This window comes from Prorops nasuta, unplaced genomic scaffold (assembly GCF_024137725.1).
Source record: "Prorops nasuta isolate Cenicafe-Biocafe unplaced genomic scaffold, Cenicafe_Pnas_1.2 PNAS00014, whole genome shotgun sequence".
Taxonomy (NCBI): domain Eukaryota; kingdom Metazoa; phylum Arthropoda; class Insecta; order Hymenoptera; family Bethylidae; genus Prorops; species Prorops nasuta.
Window position 1 is genome coordinate 1,749,929 of NW_027116811.1, and position 22,129 is coordinate 1,772,057.

Consider the following 22,129-nt stretch of genomic DNA (forward strand, 5'->3'; position numbering starts at 1 on the left):
CTCGACGACCTTCTCGACCTACACAAAATCCTCCACGTGAGTGTAGCGTCCCGTTGAATATTCGCGTTCCTTGTCTCAGGAAGCGCCCACGAGGAGAGTGGAGATTCTTCGTGACGTGCGATGCCTGCCAGGGTCTGCCTGCCTGCCTGCTCGCCTGCCTGCCTCTTTCAACTCTCTCGAGAATCCTTGCGGGCTTGTCGAGACAATTGCGCAACGCTGCATCTTCAGTTGGCGCGGCAAAAACTATGCCCATCTCTCGAGAATAATTTTCCAATTAACAAAACGACTTGCATCCATTTTTTTGTTTTTAACAACGATAAGCTTATCTCGCGATTTCGAGACAGATTCGATGAAATCTAATTAGCGTTATCTGTTAAGTAAGCCAGAGATAATGGGGCTCGATTGAAAAGCAACGAGTAAGCATATCCATATACGATCTCTTTTTATTTCATAATTGTGTAAATGAGAGGCGCGATATGGATCTCGGATTGCACGGCTCGCAATTATTGAACGGGAGAGCTATATTATAGCTGCGCGGAGCACTGTGTTCCGATTCTTCTCTCTCCCTCCTATATTCCTTTCTCCGAGAGGACTGCATACTGCTTCGATTAAATTCACTGGAGGGAAAAAAAACAGTCCGGCTCTCAAGTGGAATTCGAAAGTGGCCCGTTGCGCAACGACAAAAGTCACACGAGCTATGGATTATATTCGTATATATATATATATATACGTATACGTGTGATCGTGTTGTAACAATTAATTTCTGTACGTGCTGGCACGCCTTACGTAAATCTCCCTGAAATCGATCAAAATAAAGGAATGGAATTATAAGATCGCTCGGTGTATGAAAAAGTTTCTCTTGTAAACAAAGCACATGTGCGAAGAAAACGTTATAACATAATATTATGTTCATTCACGAAGTTATCACAATTTACCAGCTTTATCTCGTTTATCGGTATAAACAAGGTAGTAAAGATAAAGAAAGCTCGTTTATCGGCTAATGTGGAGGGTAAATAAATGGGGCTATAATGTATAAAACTATTGAGCATCGCTCGTACCGAACCGAAGCAACCTGTAGGGGGTGGGTCGACTAGCTGCACGAACAATTTATAACGTTTCGATACGGTACTCGATAATGTCCATAATGTCATTGTTCAAGTTTGGCTTTTTAGATCCGGATAACCTTGCCACGAATACTCGTATAAGAGTTTCTCGTTTCGGTTTACACGACCAGTGACTTTCCCCTTCGAAAAGATTCATTAAATTAATTACGTCACCGTTGCCAATGCACTTGGCCCTTTTTTCCAAGGATTTTGCAAAAACTCTGCTGTCCCATTAATGCCAATTTTGGTGTGCTTCGTTGAAATCAGCATGCAGGAATCGATTGAATATTTTTGGATGGTGCAACAACGAAGAGAGAGAGAGAGAGAGTCCAGTCACGCGAAAAACTCGATGATAATTGCGTATTCTTGCACTCGTGCGTTTTTCTCAACTACTTCTCCGTTGGCAATTAAAATTCAATACTCGATTAATTAGTGTGTCTGGGTTAAAGTCGGTTTAAAGTAACATATTGATTTTTCCATACAGCTTCGTTGCCTACCATCTGCTGATAAACAAGAATGCCCGAGAGAGTTGACGACTGAATTATTGATTAAGAAAACGAAAACAGAACGAGATGGGGAAATTTTCAACAAAGTTGGTCATGGTCGGGGAACCCCAAATAGCGATTTGGTAGCCTGTGGTAATTGATTATATTAAAATGGAACTACCCGAACCATTTTCTCTAACGCAATTAAATTGTTTTGTAAAACGATTAAATTATTATTAATTAAGAGACACGATCACAACGCTATAGGGAATCTAGGAATAAAGTTTACCACCAGGACTATCGAGGAATCCCGCAGTTGGTACTTCGCACAATCAAAGTTAGCTAATTGGCCAGTAGCACAGATACCGAAAGAGTCCTATCCAGAGCTAATAAATTCCTTTGCAAATCGATCGAACATAATAAATTTACAAACAGAAACTTCAGGAGAATTCGTCGATTGAATTATTGATCGAAAAACACAAAGACAACATTATGGGGAATTTCTGCAGCAGAGTAAAGTTAAGCAGCATGATGGTCGGGGAATCCCGCAGTTGGTAGTTGAAGTTTGGTAATTGGCTGGTAACGTAGGTATATACCGAGAGCATCCTCCGAGGGCAATTAAATTCCTTTGGAATGCGCACGCACAGCGCCATATGGTCTATCAATGGAGCTTTCCTGTTGGCTCTGTGTGTGGATCGTCGAGCATTATTATTATTATTATTACAGCAAGAACTTGCCAAGCAGTGGCTGCTACTGCTGGACCTCACCGAGTCACTCACCGTGCACTTTATTTACCCTCTCTCCCACGAAGCGTCTTCTATACCCTTTTTATTACATCTGGTCGATTATTGTGGTCGTATCGCTCCATCCACCCACATACACTACAACATCCGATACATCGAAGCTAATCAAACCGCGCGCGCGAATCATCAATCGCGGTGCACTTGTACCATCAAAAGGTTGAATGGAGCTCGGCTACTACATTTGTGCCTTATCGTAAAGATAAAGAAACAGAGACAATAAACGGAAAAGCAAAAATCATACGTCCGTATTGAAAAATATTAGTTTTATGTATATATACATTTATTATATTTGACAAAGATAACGCGTTGCGTAATCTGTTTTTTCATTAATTCCTTGACTTTGCATTGAAATTTTCTGGTCGAAAGCTATATATAAGAGAGTGCGAGAAGCTCCTACGACTTTTTCTTCTTCTTCTTCCTCCTCCTCTTCTTCTTATCCGCCTCCTACTTCTGCTCTCTCGGTGCTTTTACACTAATGAACCTTTTGCCGTACGAAGCGTGTCCGCACCTGGACTATTCGATTTGACGGGCGATCAGCACGAAGCGAAGCAGCATCGTGGGAAAACCTCGCGAGATTCGCACGCGATCCTCTCCTTCCCTATATACTCTTACGCTCGTCTTTCACCGAGGATTAACAGTAAGATTAACATCTACCAAACGGAGCATGTACCCTGCCAGCGGAACAAATTAACTATTATCGTCCAACGAAACAACAGCAACAACAATAACGAAACTCGCTTTAGTTAAATGGCAAACATTTTCCAGTGTATATATATACAAACATGTAAATTTTACGTTTGACGAAAGCGAAAGCATTGGCTGGAATTTTTCGTGACATTATTTCTCACAGCTCGGGGGATAAAACTGTAGAGGTGATGGTGGTCAGTGCGGTAAACTCGCGGAAAGCTTTGCGAGGAACGCGTGAAACCGAATGTACAAAGAGCGGCTTGCTGGGAAAGTGACTTGAATGGCTCTGTCAGTATGTACACCCTGTCATTTGGCAGACCGCGTGAATGGCTGTGAACATTGGCTTTGCCGTTCGCGACGTCGTCATCGTTCATCTTATAGCTCGAGTCTCCTCGTTTCTTACTCAGTTCCTCAGGCTTTGCTCATTCTCATACTCGGAAAGGCAGATTATACTCGAGGAATTATGGGAGCTGCACGCTGATTTCATTCCAGGGACATCAAATTTATATTACTGCTATTTTACTCTTCTCTTTCTCTCTTTTTCTCTTATTCTCTATAGCAAATATAGTTTGCTCTTCTTCTTCTTCTTCTTTCGTACACTCTAATCGTATTCTGCATACTTCGCAAACATCCCTGCACACTTGAGAGAAGTAATATTGATTAACAGTGGTTATTAAAAACATTTTATCGTAACTATAAACAATTAAGAATGGTTTGTAGCTATTCGATAATTTTTTTATCAATACAATAAAGCAAATTTTATCGTGCAAATAAATGGTATGCATACTGCATCGTGCTAGAGAATTTATAGAGAGACGATTAATGATTTTATGTTTAATATTATTATGTTGGTGCTTTCGTTAAAAATTTTATCGAATACGTATATGGTAATGGCTGTAGTTCTTTTAAAGATACTATCAACGTATTCGTTTATAGCGTTAATACCTTTATGAATACGTGAAATGCATTAGCCTCTGTTTCGAGTCGCCTGAAAAAAAAAAAAAAAAAAACATTTAAACACCTTCAAGATTCACTAAAAGTGGCAAAAAATATCGCTGTATATCTGACAGACGGTGAGATGGTTTCTCAGGCTGAACGTGTAATTAATAGAGGTGCTTAAAAAAGTATATATACACATCTACAAATTGAGTTTATTGGGCTACAAGTAAAATTGTTGTTACAATGCGTGGCATCCACCAGTATGATCGATGAATGGTCTTAATAATCCATTGATCATTTTGCAATTATGCTGGATCGATTTGAGAAATAGGTGAGAAATTAAGAAAATAATGATGAGCGTCTGAAAAATTGATTAATTGATATTTAAGAAATTAATTGTAACTAGTCCGGAAGCTTTTTTTCTTTTCAGCCATAAATAACAAATTAAGCAAAATGATTACGAAGGTGGGAAGCGTAGATCGGTTAGAAGTCGAGGATGATTTCGTGGTTCTCGTATCGAAGAGCTATTGTGTCGAGAGAATATCATTATAATTGAGATGAAGAGAGAATGATTTAGATTGCCTAGGGCATTCGGACTATCATTGCGAATTCACGCAGACGAGTTGCTCAGGTTCCATCCCGAACCATGTTATACCTTACTACTCTATGGGCCAGATATTATTCTTATTATTGATCATTGTGCAACACGAACGAGTCATCCAATTAAATCGATAGTTCACAGCAACACGCTCCCCATCAGATTCAATTTATAGCAGTGTATCCACCATCCGAACAATTAGCATTAAGTACCTAGATACATAATTAATTAAATATTCGATAGATAGTAGCCCTGTAGTGGCTCTCCATACCACTCTTTGGAATAAAAATTGAATCCATGCGAATTAAAATGGAGACAAGGTTGCAGCTGGGTCATTGAAACAATAACTATAGTAAGTGTACGTTATAGCAATAATAACCCGAAGACTGTGCGAGTCTAGTGGAAGTTGTAGCATAACTGCACGGGTGTCAAGATCGTAAAGTAAAGAGCGTGAAGTTGGCTGTTCTTGCATACGCCATGACTGTATAGTCAGCGGGGTGATACACTCAATTAGAATTGCCAGCTACTGGCCAACCCTGGAGGAAGCGAGGTTAAGGCGGCGTATAGCTCGGTTGGATCCAGGATTTGTCGAGCCGCAGCGATGCTGAAACGATCGAATAGAAATTTTTGTAACGGTGCGTGCGAGGAGCATATAGCGAAGAGAAAGAATAAAACACGCATGCACACATATAGGTATAGTATGGATTACTGACCGAGGAGTAACGCGATCCCAGATAATCTTCACGGGTGTCAGTGGCAATTTGTTTTCAGGCAGCCGAGCCTCCCGTTATTCTCCTGCTGGTCCCGCGCGAGATCTCGTGTAGCTGAAAATTACAACGTAAGTCGAGATTTACGCAGTGTATAAAGGTGAGCCGGAGCCATTTAAATAAATAACGGGCGCGGTAAGGGCGTCAAGGTCGTAAACTGTGCGACCGGCCAAGTCCACCCTTTTCGCATTCTGCACTCACGAGCGCACACAGCTACATATATATGCATGCAGCGAGTTGGCTGGTCGATTAGAATTCTTCGAGTATGCAGACTAAGAGAGTAGCTACTGCCCAGTTACTCATAAAAACTTGACTTACGCTGATTGGCCGGTGAATCGACCGGTTATTGTCGCCGATATTTCTCTTGTTATTGTTCCTCGATCAGCGATGAGCATCCTCCCCGATAGTTCCAAAGAAGAATCAGTGACTTATTAATTGCCTATTAATGCGCCAGATTGAAACGAGCCAATTGCGACTTAGCCAAGGCGAGCCTCGGTCTCCGGAGCCCACCCAACGAGCCACCTCGATTAAACATTTTCCATCTGTACTGCAGTTTGCCTCCGCGATACCTTTTAGCGAGTCATTCTCTACTCTCGTTGCGGAGCCGCGAGTGCAAAACACCGCGAGATGCCAGTTACGAATGAGATATCAAAAGCAACGGTTCGTGCACTCGATGCTATACGAACGAGTGCCAGCTAGTTTCAGCAGTTTTTATTCTTATATCCTTATACTATTCATTTATTATTTACACAGTTTATAATGATCGATCCCACCGACAGCCAGCTGTTTCTTCATAATCGAAAATCCTCTAGGTAGAAATCAATCATTGACTGGCTTCAGCCGTTAACTGGCTAAAGACTTGGCGCTGTCAATCCATTTGATTCGATTAAACGAGATGAGAATATTTCGCAATTAAAGTTTCTTCGGGCAGATAGTGCCTGGTTCGTTAAGCATCATTGAAGAGCTGCAAGGGGCTTTCCCGAGATAGCTAAACTTACCGGGCAATCGGTGCAAGCCGAGCTGTTAAATATCTCTCACAGTTCCTGTCAGGAAAATTTCCACCTCAGTTGCCTGATCGATCGCCTCGCGATCCTTCCCGATATGCTGCTATATTCTTAATGAACAGTGGAGCTTTTTGTTTTCCTCTTTCATTCAAAATCATCGAACAAAAGCGAATATTATAAGAGTGAATTTCCTAAACTTGTTTTTTTTTCTTTTTAAGAATTTTGATAGTTTATTCAGCATTAACATAAAACTAAACTTACAGGTTATGAGAGTCCTTGAAACTTTTGCCTTTGGCTGGTACAAGCACATCGCACGTAAACCTTGTCATGAAAACAATTCTCGCTCTCAGTTGGCTGATCGATCGCCTCACCTCGTTGATCCTACTCGATTGTATATTCATAATGGAAATACGAGCCTCTTGTGTTTTCTCATTTCACGAGAAGCAATGGACGAAAATCAGATACACTTATTATATACGAGTGAAGTTTTTGAAGTTTCTTATATAGAAAAACGAGGGATTTTTCGTGGTAAACTGACCGGACGTTCGGTTGATATCCAATTGATTGATGATCGTAAGGAGAGGCTAAGGTGGAGGGCTTGCGTTGGTTGCTTGATGAGCTTGTGAAATTGAGCGTTTCATCCTCCATCGGAATCTGTATTCCCTAGTCAGAGTGAGCCAATCCACGTGGGCGGGACAGGTTGCGCGTGTGTTCATTTACCGTCGATGCCATGCCGTCATTAATATTGGGAACGGTGGCGGCTTATTATACGCATTGCTATTTTTCTGCAGCACGAAGAAAAGTGATACGCCATAGGGAAGAAACTGGCCTTATCGGAAATCTGAGATGCGTCAGTATAGCTTACGCATGTACAGATAGTACAGTCGCAAGAATTGAGGAAATGGGAGCGTGGGTTGAACAGGTTGGACCGATCGTGCCTCATTAATTAAAATATTTGTTTATATATATATATATATATACAGTGAAAATTCTCCATGGTGATGAGATCATATATATATAGACGCGTGCTGCGAGAGGACCAGAATGGGAGGCAAATTTCCAAAGAGTCAAAGTCGATCGGTTGTTTAATTAACGCGCCCGAGGCAATAACCCACGCGTGGTGGCTCCTCGCTTAGTTTATAGTTGAGGCCAGGAGCTCTCCTCGCGATTATAATTTAATCAGCGCTTGTTCCCGAGCACCTGCCCACCGTAATGTGCACGAAATTTGCATAATCGCTTTAATCGTGTCAAGATATTTTGCTTAAACGCCTCTTGACGATTTTCCATGTCGAATCTTCGCCGTTTCGAAGGATTTGCATAGATCGATTATGAAAGAACGAAAATAAGTAAACGGGATCTCTCGATCTCTATATAGGGGATTTCTTATATATAGGATCCCTTTAACAAATTGCCCCCGGCGGGGGCACCGCCTCCATTGAAAACACTAAACTAGGCATGGGATAATCGAATGGAAATTGCTCCCTGCGAAAATCTCAGGCGCTAGACGATTTACGCAGGATCGCGTGCCGAGCTGAAACCTCCACGTATGCTATATACTTGCTGGAATAATTTATGGAAATGGCGGTAATTTGAAATTCGTTGATTTGTGCGCGGACTCTCGCGCTCGATCAAATTTATTACTCGCCTTTGGTCGGCGTGTATAATGTGCTCCGCAGCACACATATATAGGCTAGGAAATTAAATATATATCATTTAATGCTCTGGAGATCTTATATATAGAGGCAATTTATTATTTCCTTCGTGTATATATGCTCTCGTTATTAGGCCGGATCGTTGCTCGAAGCTGCTCCCTTTGATTCGGATGGAAAACGTGTGAAAACGCTGGATGCTCGATGCGGAATATAAGGAGCTCGAACGCGATTGCTTTAATTATAAGCTCTATGCCCTGCCATAATGCTTGCCGATGATTAAAACATTGCTAAGGCTGCATTTGCAGACGCGTTTATAATTCAATCAATCAGTGCGAAGCAATAACCGTCTCTGGTATTTGCATAATCGCATTCAAGACCGCATATATAGCTAGCGTTGCGGTAAGTCCATGTATAAATCTGATAATAAGAATATAGCCATGTGGCCATTAACGAGCTTTGCATTTGTTCAGAGAGGAACGGAGCTTAAATATTTCAATGTTTCTTGCTCGGATTTTCGATAATGGTCCGATGACATCGGGATAAATGCGCGTGTCTATATATATACATATATATAAGCGTAGGTTCGCTTCGATCTGGATTACGGGAAGAGAAGTTAAGGAAGAGATGGATGTCCTCGGTTGGAAATGCGGGGGAGTCGCCTTGACTAGTCGCTACTGAGAGATAGCTTTGTTGCGCGCATGCAGAATGATCTATGGACTCGTCCGCGATCATAGATCACTTGGCCCGTGAAAGAGTAAACAGCACGTGCGAGCATATTACCCTTTAAAATGTATTTTGCCCTTAATGCCGTGTATATGTTGCATCCCGCCACCTTAATCGCGCGTACTTTATGGCGAAAATTATTCACCATCGACTCAAATTAATTATTCACTCGCTTATCCATTAATGTTCGAGCGAGACCGTGCCATCTCAAGGACCAGCTGACACGTTAATTTTCAATATGCACGAGCACGTATAGCGAGGCTCTTTACACTTGCCAGCGACTATCCAAAGATCTTTTATTTACATATCCTGCAGGTATTCAAATTGATTATATGTTAATTACTAAAGTCAAATACAAACGGATGGTTAGCTCGATGACTCGGATAAGCGTATTGCTCGTTGACGAAGTAACTAAATTTAATTTAATGGGGCATGCGTGCTTGTATGAATGAAAGAAGAGGGATGGGGGGGGGGGGGGGCTAGCATCACCGGCGAGTTGAATGTCACGGAAAAAAATTATCGTCGTAGGGTCGTTTGATCGCGGAGGATCGTTACACCCGATGGAGATACCCGCTCAAACTTACTCTGGTTTAACCGGTCTTGAGCCTGCTTTGAGACAAAAATGGAGATGGAAGAATTATGCCCTGCGGATCGATGCACAAGGATCGTCGTCGCGAGCGAGCGAGCCTCCCCCTTCGCGACTCCTTCATAGATCTACGATATATTTTGGACCTTTATTACTCCGATGCTCCTTATCCAGTCTCGAAGCTGATAATCCAGATGGACTGGAAGCGAAAAATGCGTGGTAACGTTTTTATTATTCGATAAGAACGAGTGTGTCTGTACATGTATATACTGCATATACACACAGGATAAACCGACGCTTATCAAATATGGCAATAATAGCGTTTTGACAAGACGGAGCGCGAAATCCAAACGGGCCAATTTTCTCGGAGGTTCGCGTCGAAAGCCGAACGAGGATGATGTTGGTAGTTGTAAAAGTGTCCTGTCATTCAATCATCGGAGATAAATATCGATCCTGTAATTGGTTGGATCGCGCGTTTCGCGAGCTAATAACGGTCTGGTTGGCAGGAAATTTTCTGGGAGCGGACGTGTGGTCGGATGTTGTTTTTGTTTAAAGTTGTAGAAGGGGTAGGAGGAGGTGGGAGGGGGGGAGGGAGGGGATGATTTTTGTAATAGGCGTCGGTCGAGGCGTCGCGCGGCGTCGCGCCGTACGCGCGGGCAAACTGGATTTCTCGACAGGTTTATGGGCGAGAGTGTAACGAACGAGGGCTCGCGCCGCGCTTGGCGTGCTGGATTAATTTAATTGGTTCGTTTAGAATTCGTTTGCGTGCTTGCTGGGACGAAGGGAGGAGGCGAGCGGTTAGCAGAAGCGACTCGCACAATTGCGGATCGCGCGAGCCTTTCAATTTCGTTCGGTCGCTTTGAGTCTCGGCTTTTAATTTGCCGCCAATGATACTAAAGTCGAAAAGAAGGCCCGAATGTGTGTGTGTGCTTCGCACCGCGTAAAGCATCGGCGCTACCAACGCCCCCCTCCCCCCTCCCAATCCGTCGTTCTTCCCATGGTGAGACCGTAAGACGTATTCCATTAAACACGCCCATTACGAGGGGCTCGCGGTTCAAACGAGAATACACTCTTGTGTATTATATATTATACATATATACTATATATGGCTCTTACCTTCCACTAATCGTTTTAATGCAAATTTCGCCTCGCAAACAAGGTCGAGTTTGTATGGTAAATATATATATATATATAGGTATATATGAAAGAGTGGATCGATCGAAAATTCATGTCTGGCAAGTGTGCTCGATATGAAATCGTAATTGGACGATCGCATCGGAGAGAGAGAGAGAGAGAGAGAGAGAGAGAGGCTGCGTCCGCGTGTCCGGTTGAAGGGCGAATAATAAGTTTGTCGAGGCGATAGAACGATCATCGACTGCAAATCACAATGCGCCTCCGTGGAAGGAATGCCAGGCACGTAGATTCGCAAACGGCGCTCCGTTGAAAATGTCAAGAAGCAAAGGTGAGAATAAGATTGTAGAGCGATGAAGAAGCGTCGTGAAAATGTGACGCAAAACTTAAGTGGATTGCAAATGTCAGAATTTTGAGTGGAGGTAAATATTGAGGCACGGAAGTATATATATATGCAGTGCCCGATGGGATTTTTTCTAATAAACGCGAAACAATTATCGATAGTTGATATAATCGTGCAATTTTTATTGCGCAAGAGAATTTCTCGGGTAATACTTGTTCGCGTGGGATACATGAATGGATAAGCGGGTTAACGACCGTGATAATAATGCATAATTCCTCGAGGAGGTTTTGCATAACAATGGCAGGGTCTAAAAATACTAATGATTTTCCAATGGAGTCGCGGGGGTACGGATGAAATCTCGGCGAAAAAGGCGATCCGATCGGCGCATAAGTGCAATGCGCGGGCGTCCGGAGCACCGTTCGGCTCTCGGTCAGTGAGAAAGTAGCCGTGGTATAGCTGGGGGCATATCGGGGTGTCCCGAGGTTGCTCGCCAGATCGCTATAAGGATCGTACGTCACGCCCACCAGCCTGTGCTCGATAAAACGTCCATAATATATATATATATATATATGTAATATTAAATCGATGAGACATATTGGTCAATCCCGCAATGTACGCTCCCTCCCATTATATTATTCGGCGCTGCGAAACTGTCGATCTACAACGAGGGAGGATCGCGAAGGGGTCACGAGCAAGCAAAACGAGAAGCGAGAGCGAAGAAAAAGGAATGGAAAGTTTGCAAGATGATTCTGTCGGTTGGCGGATTATTCAAAGACCAGGGGATCCACGAGATCTTTGTTAAATGAAATTACACGTATTATCCCGTGGTGCTGGCTGGAGAAGAGAGCACGTTGGGTATTTGGCGTGCAATTACAGGCTGATTGTCTCTGGGATCACGCAAAGTCTCGATAAATCGGTGTAACACGCGAACTGCGTCGAGCAACCAGCGAGTAACTCGAAGGAAGCTTGACTGTAAAAAGTCCAAGGAACCTGGTCGTTATAATGAGTATACCCAAAAGCTGACCGGATAGTTTCATCAGTTTTTCACTTACATCCGCATGTACATTAAAAAAAACTGTATATGTACGTTACGCACAGTTTTTTCCACAAGTTTTTCCTTTCTAAAACCTAAAATCCACAAAGTTGTACAGTCACGATTCTGCAGGTAGTTTTGCTTGGCTCATTGCAAAACATGACGCAGAGGAAGATGATGGTAATGCGCGTTCGTGGGCGTTCGAGATGTATCGATTCCTAAGCTTTCCACATATAAATCCTGAAAAATGCAATATATTATGCGTGCAGTAAATCAGATTCTCTCTCTCTCTCTCTCTCTCTCTCTTATTGGAAGATATGCTTTTATCGTTGGCAGCAGCCGGTGAACGTACAGAGAATTTCAGTAGAAATCTTGATCCGAGTAAAGGAATAAGGGATTTATATATGAACGAGGTTGCGATTTCACCATGCATCTCGATCTTTTGGTCGATAATGAATCTATTGGACGGAATAAAGACATCTTTTAGATATAAATTAAAGCGTTGAGAAAGAAGCAACGTCGTCGTTGCATAAGGAGTATCATACGCATGTAATACTTGCATGATAATAGTATGCTATTGAAACAGGTGGTAGGCGGCAATTGTTGCTCGTACGCTTACGTTACACGTGTCTTTCGATTGCATCGATGCGCAAGAAGCTGAAGAAAAAGAGGAAGGAGAATTGCAGCAGCCACAGCCACAGCCACAGCAGCAGCACCAACACAGCCGGTCCGGTCCTTCTTTCACGGAACTCGAGTGAAGGCGCTCGAGGCGTTAATCCCGGTATCTCACACTCGGATAATCAGCAGCACGAGCTGCTAAAGACGCGTTAGCGTTGATAGCATAATTCCTCTTTCGATGGCAATCTTCCTGTCGTCTCTATTATATATCTATATATATATATTTATATCTATAATACAACCGAGAAAAGATACTTGTCTCTGTACAACGTTGTATATACGTTGTATCACTGCAATTTGAAAATGTTTCGAGCAGCGAGAGAATGATTAATAGATCGTTGCGCGTGCGAGAGGAAAAATCCGAGAGTTGGAAAAGGAAAAATTGAGTTGCTCGAGCACGGAGGTCTTCCAGGAACCTGCAGCGTGGTCATCGTTGTACTTGTACAAATCACCGATTATATCGTCGGTGGCGGCACGTAAGGATTAACGGCTGGAGGGCGTAAGCGGTCGGAGGATCGCGATACGCCTGGACCGGACGTGGATGAGCCAAGTGGACCCACGTGGGTACCCCAGAACAAGGACAAAGAGAACGTTCGACCATGATCCCTTCTTCGGATGTATTTCTAATGCGATCATTGCGGCAACCGGTATATAATCCAACGGACGCGCAAACTATAAACGCGAGAATATAAGAATAAAAGCGGGGGGAAAACAAAAATTGACAATTTATTATTTCCCGTGCGTGGTTGTGTTTGCCCTTTTCAAGGTCAAAGGAGCGAGCGTACGGTCGTGATAATAATACAGGTATATATATATATACATATATATATATACGTTAATATTCCACGCACCTCCCAAGTATATTACTGGAGTACAGCAGAGCTTCCCTCGCTCGTCAATGATGCTGCGAGCGAAGGAAAGGAAAGGGGAAGGATGAATCGCTGGTCGGAAGTGCACGGTTCGTTTCTGTATTATCCGAGCGTGGCAATAAGAACTACATATACGTGTCAGAGGCTGAGAAACACACGGTGGCGACCGCGGCACCGCGGCGAACATCGACTGTAAGGATGAAGAGTCTCGAACAGAGATCTTTGATGATCAACGGGTATACACGGAGGGTGCTGCTGGAGATTAGGCTGTAGCTGCTGTTACGCTCATACGCGTCACACACACGTACACAAAGTATACACTCGTGTACGTCAGTCGAAACGAAAATGACTAATGCGTTTCGCGACTTTGCGAGACTGCCCTTTCAATCACTGCGGCCGGCTCTGCCCTTTTATACACAATTTTTCCACGACTCCTGACTATAATTGGACCTGGGATAATCATCGCGAAAGATGTTTCTGTTACAATACGAGCAAGCTGAATCGTTTTAATTTAGTCCCCGTCTTCTTGCAGCTGATAGGGATCTCTCGTCAATAGACGTAAAGCCCGTAGCTGCAGAAAGAAAAAAGGGCAATTGCAATCTGCACTCTCCGTAGTGGTTCGTTCTATCATTCATCCGATGGAGACTATATCTTGACGCGAGCGTTGCTCCACGCGTATATGTACACACACACACACACACATATATATATATGAGAGTCCACGCAGAGCTGCAGTCGCGCGCTAATGCAAGCTACGGCTCCTGCGTAATAATCCGATTCGGATTACATTACTCGTACAGGATCTTCATCTCGAATGCTAGATTTATCATATTCGCCAATTCTCCGCGTAGACTATTTATTCTTCTCCGGCTGCATGGGAAAAAGGAGTTTGAGAATGATTTTGCGGTCAGCGTCACTCGCAGCTGCAGCTTTTTCTCGCTGGATGATAAGGAGGGAGTCGAGAATGAGGGAGAGAAGTGGGACAGGCGGTTTTCTAATTATAGAGCAGAAGGGCTTTTGCCGCACGATACATTTGGCGATTTATGATCGTTCGCGGAAAAATCCGCTTCGGGTCTGTCGAGCTGGTAGCACTGTCGCAGAATGTTCCGGTGAACGCGCGCTAAGTGCTTATCTCGGAGTTGCCTGAAGATAATTGCTGCTCGAAGGCTCTCGAGCCGTCACACCCTGATATTTCTTCGAGGACTAGGCGTGCCATGCGGCTCGAATCTTCTAGCCCGCTAAAAATCCTCATCGATTAAGTAATTACGGATGAACCTTTGCTGCCCTGCAGAACGGCGACGACGGCGACGACGCAGGCTCGTCCTTGCAAGCGCGATCCGGAGGAGAGACGAGGGTGGTACCAGTGGTACCACTACACTCCTATATAGCTACCTATATACACTGGATCGATCGCTTATAATTGGAACAGACTTTGAGCCTCGACTGCGCACGCGCATCCCACTAATACCTGTTGCTATGTAATTCTCATCCGAGTCTTCTCGCGCCAATCGAGTACGAGAAGGCGCTGGCAACCCACCGCGTATCCGCCCACGAACAAACTTCGGACTGAGAATGCGAGTCGGAGAGAGAAATAGAGAAAGGGGGAGGGGGGATAAAGAACGAAGGAGTGCACGTTTCAATGAGTTTCACGCGTATCCAGCAACAATCATCGTAATAACGATGTCAGCTTTTCTGAAATGCTCTCGCTAGACGTCATCCGCCACAGGCTTGCTCAATACTCGTCCGATTCTCAACAAGATTTTTTTATATTATATATGTATATATATAGGTATAGAGGCTTTTTATTGGGGTTGTTTTGAAAATCTCTCGTGTCATTAATAATCTACGCTGTGTAACTTATTTTTCCTCCCCCCTCCTCCTACTCCTACTTGTCTTCTGCTTTACCCTCTTTAATTAGCCGAGAGTTTACACAGCAATCGTGCAGGATTTTCATTCTTATCGCGTTGATGACGATGACACGAACACGGCTGGCTTCTGCGTCTAGGAATTGTTCGAGGGAATAATCTGAAAACTCGGCGAGCTGGCTGGTTAGCGAAAATGAAAGCACACGCGACGAATGGGTGTGAAAAGTCGAAAGTGTTTAGACTTTTTTGGTTGGATAAAAGTAGGATTAATGGAGGGAAAGGAAAAGGGAAAGGAAAAGGATATGAAGGAATAGGAGAAGTAAAGTAACGTGGGTGCGCCTTTCACGCGTAAAGACGAGGGAGGAGTGAGCGTGGATTTGTAGTTGCTGAGGAGCTAGGTGGTGGAAGAGTTGAGAGAGAGTGAGTGAGTGAGTGAGAGAGAGAGAGAGAGAGAGAGAGAGAGAGAGGAACGCGAAGACAGAAGGAGCGAATGGAGAGTCGCAGTGAGACTATGACTACAACTATACCAAGCACTACTGCAGGCTCTTGTACCACTACTACACTGGAAGCACTAGTTGCATCCGAAGGTATATTAGTTAGTGTAGGGTGTAGCTACTCCGGCGAACGTAGCGGAGGCCGTTGTCAGTTGAGGCGAGACCATAGAGGCTCGAGCCATCGCGAGATCTCCCTCCGAAGTGCGATTTCCCAGCAGTTCGGAAGTCCTCGTCAAGGTGACACCTTGATCGTCCGTTGGCCTAGAAAAACCTAGCCATCCTTACGAGCGGGAGCGTCAAGGTCGAATGACTTGCCTACTCTGGCCTAGACTGGCCCGACCCACACACACCTCTCTCTCCTAACCACCTTTCGCAATTCTCCACCGATTCGTGCACTTTAGCGGATAACGCACCGCGCTGTTATCCTTGTACTTCGTCATCGCTTGGATACCTTGAGGAAAAAAACAAAACACCGGAAACGTATGATTACAGAGGATTTAGTGATCACAAGTGCGACTCTTCTTTAATTAGGTCGAAGAACGATTAGGTAAGGGAACGTATATACTTATCGTATATTGAAATCAATTTGTTGGTTTTGGTAGTTACTGCAAAACTCTGCCGGCTGTTCTCAGCCTGTACCATTTGCGTAATCGACCTCAACCTTGGAATACGACCGAATATTTTGACCCTCCCTCCTTTCCCCCTCTAATTAGCAACTGAATGTTATTATTTTTAGGTTATTGAGACTTTAAAATGCGTCAGCCAGACTCGTCGAATTCGCGAGGTTTATTATTATCGTGCTCTTGACGTATATACGCGTATATTTGTACACCGGAGTAAATTTGTTGTTTTTAGTATAATTATCGCAACTCTGCCGTCTGTCTTTCGGTCTGTACCATTTGCGTAATCGACCTCAACCTTGGGATACAACTGAACGTACCACCTCCCCTCCATCTCATTAGTAAACGTATATATATTATTATTTTGACGTCATTGAGGCTCTCGCTGCATCAGCCAGAGCAATCGAATTCGCGAGGTTGGTTTATCATCCTCCTCGATTTGGCGTCTATGCGTAAAGAGTCGGGGAAGAATGAAGGGGAGATATCGTGAAACTACTTGAGAATGACGACGAAGAATCGGCTTTTCTCGCTCGACTGAACAAACCTGCGGTGATGCTGTCTGCGTTGTCGGTCTTTGCCGCTCTTTGTGCACCGACGCGACGACGTTCGAAGCGCGCTGTAATCTTTTAGTATCTCGGCAAAAAGTCGGAGGATGTCCTTCTAATCGCTCGACATTCCTCCCGTGATTCCTTCGCCTCTCTTTCACCAGAATGCTGCAGCATCTCGCTCGCTATAGCTGAAAAATTATATCCCGATACAGCTGTGCGAGGAAAAGCTATTTTTACGATCCTACGTGCGGTCATGGATGAAAGGACCATTTGGTATCCTTCATCAGCCACAAATCCTATTCCAAACGAGTTTCCGTTTCCTTTTTCTTTTAATCACGAGCTATGAATTTTTGACTCCTGGTGTAAAAAATCTGCTTTTTGCAGTTTTCCTGTCACAATGAAATTTGTCGTATTGCATCAAGGATCTAAAGATATTTTCTTATATTGGTACAAGTGTATAATTATTTTGTTATACTATATATATAGACGATTTAAAGCTGCAATCATTGTTGAATAATATCTTGCTGCAATAACAATTATTCATTTATTTCACTGTAAAAAACAATGGTTTTCCTTTTAATACGTCGATCGACGAATTTATGTCACCGGTGGAATAATTATATAGTATCGAATAAAGAACTATCGGTTGCAGAGTTTTCCCGGTAAAGATGGATTTTTCAGAGGCACAGCGGTTAGCAGTAGTTGGGTCCAGCTCGTAACTCAGCATCAGGGTGAACCGATTTTACGAGCTGACAAAAGACTGCTACCGCTCGTATAATTACGTTCGTTACGTCGCGTTGCGTAGGTTTGGTTAGCTACGCTACGGTTCAGCCGCGAATAGGAAGTGAGGAAGGTCGCTGGGTGTGTATATAGGTGTAGGTATAGGTATATAGCAACCGTTTCTCGTTCCTCAAAGGAATTTTTACGACTCGTGTTCTATGTCCGACCTAAAACCATCGTGTACCTTCGCCACTTTACCTGTTTTAAGCGGACCATTACCATCGATTCTCGCGACTGACTCACCCTATAGAAGAAACCCATCGAGTTTTACGCCTCTTCGGGAAAACCTCTCCTCGCCCGCGACCCTATCCCTATATCCCACTCTTATTCTCTTTGCAATCCAAATTTCACATCAATCGTTAATTCGCTCTCTTCCGGATCGTTCAAAATTCCTGAAAAATGAGAGAAAATAAAAGTTTGTGCCGCTAAACACGGGATCCCTGTAGCTCCGTCCATTCCTGCTTCTTCCATCCTATCGGATCCCCCCCCCCCCCCCCTCCCTGACTCGACCCACCGGTGCAAATGTGTGCCATTTTTAATTCAGCCCTATCCCCCTTTTTCTGGCCTATCTCACTCTCGGACTACTAGCCTAATAGCGTGCAGTCGCGTCGGCCCTTTGAACCGGCCGATTTTCACCGCGCTCCCATTTCGCCTTTGACGGCCCGTATAATCAATTTTTTTAGTATTCCAGTTCGACTTTCTTCCTTCTCACTTTTAGTTTTAGTCTCTTCCGACCGACAAGATTTCACGGGTTAAACGCGTGTGGTATCGGACGGTGCACAAGATCAAAAGCCGATGTTTGCGACCAGGATCAATCGGCCAGAGGACGAGGCTCGAAAAAAGCGAAGGATCGGCGTATAATACCTGCTCTACGACGCACGCTTCAATTTATCAAGAGATTTCTAGTCGCGGCGATCAATCCTGCACGATGAACGAGTGTATCGCTGCATTTACAAGAATTAGCATCGAAAGCAGGAGTTTGTCAAGCAGCGAAAGCTGCGATTCACCCAACGATAAACTCCATATTATCTCGCATTCCAACGTGCTTCGCGGACATCCAACTCATTCAATTTTATCAGTATCAGTCCTCGTGCCGCTGTATAACTACTATATATATATATATATATATATATATAAAGTACATAACCACACCTTAGATCTCTCGCGATTGTGGAATGCGAAATTCGTTGCGAGTGTATATCCCGTGTACGTGTATATATACAATAAATAGCAAAGAGAACGAACGAATTCTGTATAATCCCTTAAGTTTTAACACTGATGAGAGATTTGAGGAACCGCAGGTGCAGTTATATCTATCAAACCGATCTATATTATATACGAGTCTCGATCGCGAGATTTCCGTTTGCTCGTGGCCAGGAGTAAAAGGGAGAGGCATCGCTAAAAACCACAAGCATCCGCTTGTGATTTTACATGGAGTCGATTGGTCTCTTACCGGTCACGCTCGATTTCATCGATCCCTCCCCATTTTTGTCTTTCTTTTACTCGTCTCGCTCATGTCCAGCAGTAATCCCGTCCGGCTCTCCCTCGGGATAGGAATCGGTTTATCGGTCAGCGTTGACTCTCGCCAGGCTCCGGGCATCATCGGTGTTTATAATGATAATGAGGATAAAGAAAAGGCCGGATGATCGATCTGTGCTACGGACAGATATTTATAGAAAGGTAGCGCGCAGGTGCAATATTAAGCGCGCGTTAGGTGGTATTAATGGCGGTTATTATATGATCCTGTTGGAAGGTGGTTGCTGTCAACGACGTCGACATCGCGAAATGCAATTATGAGCCCCGTGGCGCAGTTTCCCATCGTCCTGACGCTGCTTCCTGGGCGGTAAATGCATTTTGCGGAGTCTGGGTGGCGGAGTGTTATTGCCTCACTTGGGAAATTAGCCACTATAGCATAATATTGCAACTATTATATTGGATTCTCTATAAGGGAACCATACAAGTGTACCTAATCGCTGGCATTATCGATAAAATTACATCTGAATTCTTCGTTTCCGTATTGGGGAGCCTCGTGCCTCTTCCGTGACATTCCCAACGTTTATACACGTATATACACGCGCGATATTGTACAAAGGCCACTTCCGGCGAACCATATATATATGCGCTTGCCCGTACGATCGTCGGAATTTCGTACGGGTCATGATGTATTTATCAAGGGGGAGCGACTACGTGGCAGAGTGAACGATCTGGGAAGAAATAAGTTATAAAGGAAAGCTGTATGGGAGAGGGATGAGGAAAGTGGACGAGGAAAAGAGGTGGGAGGTCCTTCTTCAGCGTCGCTGGTTGCTGCTGAAGTACCTGCAACCGTGGCAAGACGGAGAGGGGAGGGGGGGGGGGGGGGGGGGGGTGAGGAGGACGTTGTTTCGCACGATGCTCGGAATTATCGGCTCTCAGCGACGTTTGGCGTAAACGAGTGAGTCGACGACGTGGAAAAAATGACGAAAGAAGCGTTAATGCTCGACGATTCTCGGAGCGGCTCGTTTTTATAGAGTGTACTCTGGCGCGGAACGACGCTATGGGGAAGCCGTGGAAGCCTCGCGAAACTGGTATATCATCGGGACATTCTTCGCAGGGACGATAAACGTAAATTTCCTCGCCTGTTTATGCCCGGCCGACATTTTAAATCGAAATTCGCGGGTGGTCGCATTGTAACGCAGAGACGGCCCCCGGCCACCTCGGATACCCCTTTATATATAGTAAAATCCACAATTTTATCCTCGCACTGGCCATTAATCCCTCGTTAGAAGTACCTCCGCCACTTTTAACGGCTCGCGCACATTTTTCCTGCCGGTCATATTAATTAAAGCAGATGGATAAAATATGGTACAACTGATGCGAGAATAGATTTCGTCGAAACGTATATATATTTATATATATATATATAAATTTGTATATATAAATGTTACGTAGCTATATTAATATAGCATATATTGTAGGGTATATCCATTAGGCTGTGTGTGTATATATATATATATATATATATATGTTTATAAGAGAAGAAGCACAGCGCAGCAAAGGGGACTCTCTCGCAACGAATGGTGCAGATGCGAGAGATCAATTCTGCGAGCGCGAGGGGAGAAATGGCAATTGCGTATCGAGATAACAGTGAGATAAGATAGCTCGTGGAATATCGAGATGATTGATTATACCTTCGTTAAGCGACGGGGATCGCGGGATAATTAAACGTGCATTATAATTGGATCGCTTTTGTAATAAGAATTTCTCCTGCGCGTTTCTGATGGCGTTGTTTCGTTGTTCGCGGCTGGCTTTGAGACAGCTTACTTTATATATATAAATGTATGTATATATATATGCACTGGATGGCGCGACTGCCATCCACATTAAAAACACGTTACCTCCGGGGAACTGCAGCGCGCTCCCAGAGCTCCCACATCACCCTTATACCCGTTTTCACTTAATCTAACAATCAGCCGAGTAATTGCACTCCTTCAAGGTCACAGCGTCCACAGATTTTTCAAGACTGACAAGGAGAATTATAATACTGGGACCCCCTCCCATTCATCATTTTTCATCGGCACATTATATCGGGGCAGCGAGAGAATTGGCCATTCGTATAACTCGGCACAGTCTCGCTTCCATGACACATGTAAATTACAGCAGTTATAAGCGAGCGCCTAGAAATATTACTGCCTTTAATACGTTTTCATTAATAAAAGCTACTAATAAAGGAGGAAGAAAGGGCAGGGGGTTGTTATTGCCAAGTATATAACAAGCCCTGGGAGCCCCTCGCGTTTAACAAACACGATGCTGCTGGTCGGTAGGGCAGAAAGGAAAAGGAAGGAAAAAATGCAGCATGGTCACTCGTTACCCATTTCCTAGGATCGTCGTTTGCTTACTTTACGACTGACTTAAGAGAGTGCTTAAGGCTATTGCGCGTGTACCCTATACGTGTGCTCGCTCGGCTCTACGCGGATTATTCATTATTTTACGAGGTAGTCCTCTCCTCCCGTGTGTGCATACGACCAAATGGGACCAACCGAGAATACCAACTTTCGCAAAAATTCTCATTCTCTTCTCACTTTCAACCTTTGCTCCAAAATTGTTTTAAAATAGCGCTCCACTGCTGGTCCATATATATATATATATATATATATATATATACGTTTGGCTGAACTATATCAGGAAACGAAATCAAACCGGCGTTCGATTATATACTATTTGCTCGTGTACCTCGCGAGGAGGGTATACGACAAAAAGCAGGAAAATCCGGTTTATATCGACTGACGTTGATGCATGCTGAAAAATTCCGCACCAACCAAACTAGCGAATAACGCATTTTCTTGTGTGTTTATATATATAGTATATGTGCTGCAACTTTGCGCAGCTCTCCATGAATTATTCAAGCTGACGCGTAAATAACTATATCACCCGAAACTTTTTCC